Here is a 6,606-nt window from a genome sequence, read left to right on the forward strand (position 1 = left end):
GTTGGCATGGAGATTGAACTATGGCTCTGACTATGAGCTTCTACTGCCAGAACTAAAAGTCCCACCTGTTTAGCCTGAAGCCAGTAGCAGACTCTTAAATCTCGATACGGTCCAGTCACTACAGTGACCCAGAGAAGTATAGGGTATATTTAATAGTTTTAATATCTTCAGACTTATGCACTGACTACAGGCCTTATTTGTCTCCTCTTTCAGTGTACACCTCACTTTTCTAACCTGCCAAAGACAGTGCATCTGGGATAAATGGGAGAGAGAAATCACACTCTGGTGACTGAGTTCATCTTGTTGGGACTCACAGACAACGTGAAGCTGCAGATCATCCTCTTTGTAGTGTTTCTGTTGATCTACTTGCTGATCCTAAGGGGGAACCTCACCTTGGTCACCTTAATCAGGATTGACTCCCGACTTCACACCCCTATGTACTTTTTCATCAGCAACCTGGCCCTCTGAGATGTTGGCTACTCCACCATCATAATTCCGAGCACGCTGATGACCTTTGCAGCAAGGAGCAAGGTCATTTCATTCACTGGATGCACTGTGCAATTTTTCTTCTTCAGCATTGCCATCTTTTGCGAATGCTGGCTGTTGAGTGTGATGGCGTATGATTGCTTCACAGCTATCTGCAGCCCATTGCTCTACACCATCATCATGTCCAAGCGGTTCTGCGTGCTGTTGGTGCTGGGGTCGTACTTCATGAGCTGTCTGAATTCAATGGTGCAAACTGCATTTATATTCCGTTTGTCCTTCTGTGATGCTTATATCAACCATTTCTTCTGCGATGTGCCCCCTCTTATGAAGCTGTCCTGCTCTGAGACCTGCATCACAGACATTATTCATTTCACCTGTGCGACGATGCTGGTATCAACCACCATCCTGATTATCTTCATCTCCTATATATACATCATGGTCACTATCCTAAGGATCAACTCTGCTAAGGACCAACGCAAAGCCTTCTCCACCTGTGCCTCCCACCTGACAGCCATCACCATCTTCTACGGAATAGGCTCTTTCATGTATTTACAGCCTAGTTCAAAGTCTTCCATGGATCAGGACAAAATCATCTCTGTTTTATACCCTGGTGATCCCCATGCTGAACCCCCTGATCTACAGCCCGAGGAATAAAGAAGTCAAAGAGGCCTTTAGGAGGATAAGAGAGAGGAAGGTATTTTCTCTGTAAATGTAAATATTGGATATGGTTTTAATTCAATAGAGGGAATAAAAGGCAGGGAGTGATTTCTCTGGATTGTAGCTTGATTTCTGTGAATAACCCAATGTGTGCACCTTCCATGAAAAGGAACATAGGAAGGCAGATTTTCCCAGGACCACTGACCGGAGGGGAGAGGGGCAGGCATAGGAGGCATACCACGGGCTCTGGTGACTTAAAAGGGCCCACAGCTCCCAGGGCCACTGCTGCTGCCAGGGTAGTACTGGCAGAAAGCTCCTTGCCACTTTTAAGTCACAGTAGTTGTGCAGTGCGGTGTGTTAGTAGCGGAGGGAAGCCTCGGGCTGCCCAGGAATCCCTGCCACTTTAAATCACAGTGATTTAATCACTGGCCGGGTCTGCAGGAGAGTGGGGCACCCAGAGCTGCGAATGTGTGTGGTGTAGGTGCAAAAGGGGCAGTGGTAATCACCACTGGAGCCCCAGGCAGCACAGGCCAGGCAGCGCTCAAGGCATCTCGAAGGGGAACTAGTCCTCAGCCCCTCCCCTTCTGCCTGAGGCCCTGCCCCTTCCGGGGGCCTGGAGCCTCCCTCACACACGGTTTCCCCAGGGGCCCAGCAATTCTGTCAGCAGCCCTGGATTTTCCAAAGAGCTGGGCACCCAACAACCACCAAGAAGGGTACCCCAGAGAGTACGCAGATGGTCACAGCAGATCAGCTCCCAGTCAGGCACCAGTTTGTGCTAAGGGCACATTACCATCCCCAGGTGCTCAAAAGCCTTGAGTCAAATCCTAAAATTGAGAGTGCTTGAAAAAAGCATTCTTTTTTTTTATTTTTATTTTTTTTAAATCTCTCTACATCTTGAACCTTTTGAGTCCTTTCAACTACTTAATATTTGGGTGAACTCTCGTCGTGTGTACCGGCTTTTCCTTCCAGGATTTGAGTTACAGAAAAGGACTTGCCCCAATGAGCCAAGCTGAAGCATTTTAAACCCACTTTTATAATGCCAGGCCATTCTGTGCCACCTTCTACCTACTTGGCAATAACCCTTATTGTATCATGGACGTCCACATATAATTTATACTTGATGGTTGCTTGGTTGCCTAAAAGATAGACTGTGGTTTGTTTCACTAAAGTTTCTAAGGGAAACCTTCCAATTAAGCCTCATTATACGAAGTAAATTACTTCCACAGAGTTATCCAGCTGAGAATTTGGCCTAGTATACACATCTAGAGCTGAAATTTGTTTAGGTGGTTGATTTCTTCTTAGAGGAGACAGACTGCTTTGTAGACAGCTGTCAGTTCTTCCTGGATTATTGTGTACTCACTCCATTTTGGCTGGACTGGGCTTGAGGTTAGTCAAGGTTTTATTAAATAGCACTTCCTTATCAATTCTTCTGTGACGAACCCCCCAGCCTGAAGCTGAACTGCTCTGGCACTTGCATTGCAGACATTATTCATTTCACCTATTCCGCTATGGCTGTAACATCTCCTTTCCTGATCATTCTCATCTCTTACATGCACATTGTGGTCACTCTTCTATAGATCAAGCCCATGAAGGGCAGGAGCAAAGCCTTCTCCACCTGCACCCCCTAACTGATGGCCAGCACCATCTTCTATGAAACAGGCTCTTTTATATATTCACAGCCCAACTCAAAGTACTTCATGGAAAAAGACAGGATCACCTCTGTGTTTTATACCCTTGTGATCCACATGCTGAGCTCCTGGATCTGCAGCCTGAGGAACCAGGAGGTGAAAAAAATGGAGTCCTGTGGCACCTTAAAGATTAACACATGTATTTGGGCATAAGCTGATGAAGTGGGTTCCAGCTCACGAAAGCTTATGCCCAAATAAATGTATTAGTGTTTAAGGTGCCACAGGACTCCGGTTGTGTTTGCTGAAGCAGATTAATATGGCTACCCCTGTGAACAGAGTTGAAAGAGGTCTTTGGAGGATCATAGAAAAGAAGGTTTTTCCTTGGTGTAAATGTTAGACGTGGTGTTTAATCAATAAATGGGAGCGAGAAGGAGAAGTGAGTTTTCTGTTTCGTTATCTTTATATGAATAACCAAATATGTTTCTTTCATTAAAAAAAAAAACCTATTGCCCAGATTTTTCCAAAAAGCTCTGTATCCAATAGCTAACTTTTCAGAACCCAAACAAATGACTGGATTTTCCAAAGGTCTCCACTCCCACTTAGGGACCTAAATTATTCACTTGGGACTTGCACTATTTATCTCAGTGTTGGGTGCTGATCACTGCTATAACTCGGGCTTCCTAATTGCGGTGTCCAACTGAAAGCCCAGCACCTCTGAACATCTGCTTCCAATTGTAGGTGCTGCTGGACACGTTGTACTATCTGTTCCGAAATGTACACTCAAAGCTTTCTCCTCTTTTGAGGTGTATTGCCAGTCTGGAAAGTTTTCCATTTTACCAGACTAGAGCTCTTACAAATAAAGGCCCCAGTTCTGGAAAGCCCTTAGGTATGTGCTCGCACCCATCTCTATCTAGTGAATCCATTAAGTATATGCTTGACATTGATCACGTGATTAAATCCCATTGAATTCTGGGGGATTTAAGCACACTCTTCAATGATTTCCAGAATAGAAATATTTGCCTAAAATGGGAGCAGAATCTTTAAAAAACAAAAATCAACAACAAAAAAACAAAAAAACCCACAACCAACTGTTTGAAGGATTTGATCATAAGACTTAAAGAAAGAATAACCACGACAGCGGACTTAGGTCAGGCCTGATCAGTAATTACCCTAGCAGAACCCATGTCACATGGCAAATGACCATTTCCAAGAGACGTGTTGACTGGATGAAGGCCAGTCCCACTCTGTGTCCAGCCAGGTCAGAGGCACAATAGACAAACCAAGTAGTTACCAAGTAGAAGTCAATGGATTGGGATTAAGATGCTTTTTTTTTTTCTTCAGAGATGTCTTAGAACCTGAGATTGGAGTGGTAAAAATAGCTGAACATCAGGGATGAGGGGCACTGGCAGACTCAAAGGTTCAGAAAGGGCTACAATAGCATAGAGTGATGGGTTGACTGGATGAAGGCCAGGCCCCATTGTGTATCCAGCCAAGTCAGAGGCACGATAGACAAACCAATCTCCCAATGTTCTTACATAACTATTCCTGCCTCATTTAGTGATCAGAGAAGAAATGGGGGACTTTGTCAATGTTTGTGCAGCTGGCTCTTATAACACAAAAATATGGAAATAGGAAAGCCTGTGTAAGAGAATCATGAACAAGCAATGCAAATTGCCTTTTGCTAACTAATAGAAAATAGAGGCATTCAACTCACGCAGACAAAATATATTAATGAAAGCATGGAATTTGTTTGTTGTTGCAGCTATAAGTGCAAGTAAAAAGGAGATGTGATGTAACCACAATAATAAAGTAGTGAATAGGTATAGTACATTGTATTAAGAATGTTTTATATTGATGCTGAAACTGTACTGTTGTTAGATGATGTAATCTTTGCATGACCCTTGCTCAGTATACAGCAGCGGAATTCAACATGGCTAAAGAAACACATTCAACCTGAGATCCTTTAGGTATTCTCTTATGCTTGGCTCCTGCAACCATCAATCTATCTATCTATCTTAGTTTTATAGTGTTAGCCAATATCATATACAGTATTATATATAATAGTATGTATTTTTATAGAAGTATGAATTGCATTCATCTTAAGTTCTTCCAAAACTACATATACATATGTTATGCTATTTAGCCAAGGGCAGATGTGAACTATTGTTATCTCAGAGAACAAGGACAAGACAAATAATTTTGCTAACACCCCACTAACGTGCGCTTTATGACAAGTTTTTACTGGTAGAGGATACTTCTAAGGTTTTGTCAACTTCTCAAATATAGTGGTCACGGCATAGATAATAAACTAGTTATACATGTTGTCCTGTTTACTTTCCAGTCTGTGAAAGCTTAGCAAAAACATTCAATAACATGTCAAAAGGTAAGAGAGAAAAAAAACCCTCAACTCTAGTATAGGTAGAGACAGAGTGAAGCTGAGATTTAAAGGCAGTCTGACCTCTGCACTGTTACCATGCAGATGGGTTGGTAATATATGTAGTCTTTCTTTCTCTGTTATACCACATTTATCTGTTACTAATAATCTTTTATTCCTAAAAGTTGATTAAGCCTAGACATTTGGCATTATTGAACTCAGTCAAACCTGTAACACATGGTAATGATTTAGGGCTCGACTCAGTGTGCCTTAAAGATTAAGTGCACAACTCCCACTGATTTCAATGATGCAAATGAAACCCTTAAAGGGGGTGGAGTGAGGGAATTCTCTGAGCTTGTCCATTTCCCAAATGATTTTTATTTACCCATCTTGTACAAATATCTGAAGAGCTAAATTCGGTTTGGGCCAGTAAAGGCAGCAAAATGAAATTTCCTGTCTCGGTTACATGACATGACATGTCCCATTTTTGGATATATCTGTGCCATTAATAGTTTCTCTGTTTATACCTTGGAAACGATTCAAAGTGATGCTTTAAAATGTCATGTGATGGGAAGATGGATAAACTTAAATGCTCATCTGTCCCTTAGGTAAGATCCATTTTGATAGTGATAGATATGGTTTCCATGTATTTCTCTGGCACATTTCATCCACTGAAGGATCTCAGAAGATGTCACAGGAGTCATATGCGCATTATTTCCCCCACTGCTTTATCACAGTTGCTGCTGTGGTGAGGCTGTTCTGGGTTAATTCAATGTAGCCAGCATGAGACACGTCAAGAGTTAACTGTTGAGCTGCCTCTTGAACCCTCTTTGGCCAAATCCATGGAGGACTGGTACAATGCCTCCTCCACCTGCATCTTCCACCTGGTGGCCATCACAGTGTTCTTTGGTACTGTCTCATCTGTGTATTCAGAATATTTTGTGTACTCCCTCACATGTTTGGCCTCTTACCTTCCCCTGTCCTGGGATGGAATTCCCATACTCTCCCACTCTTAGGTTATCGCCTCCTGTGTATCTACAGGTGCTTCTCATCTGGTCCATTTGGCTGTGGGGCCTGCCAGTCTTCCCTTCAGGAGCTGTGATAATTAATTAACACAGTGACCAGCTTTCTTAAAAAAAACACCACCACACATCTGTGTTTCATCTTAACAGCAAAAACACAGTGCAGCATGGGAGCAAAAGGATTCTCAGAAGTAAACCAGTCTATGTGCACAGTGTCTCACCTAAGGCTTAAGAACCCCTGGGGAGACTAGCAAGGCCCTTCTGCTGGGCCCATGGCCATGTCAGCCTAGAGTCTCACAAACAGCACCTGACAACTGTCCCCATCCTTTCTAGAGATTTGCTTTTTAACTATTTCATATTCTTTCACTCTATTCCCACCTGTATAGGGGCTGATCTGCACTGAAAACTAACGTCAGTGTAGCTACGTCTCTCTGGAGTG

The 6,606-nt window shown here is 42.9% G+C and overlaps 1 pseudogene; it reads left to right on the forward strand.

Moving 5' to 3' along the window:
• Positions 1-261: 261 nt before the first annotated feature.
• On the forward strand, positions 262-1,195 carry LOC115651570 (annotated as a pseudogene).
• Positions 1,196-6,606: the final 5,411 nt, after the last annotated feature.

This window comes from Gopherus evgoodei, chromosome 4 (assembly GCF_007399415.2).
Source record: "Gopherus evgoodei ecotype Sinaloan lineage chromosome 4, rGopEvg1_v1.p, whole genome shotgun sequence".
NCBI lineage: Eukaryota > Metazoa > Chordata > Testudines > Testudinidae > Gopherus > Gopherus evgoodei.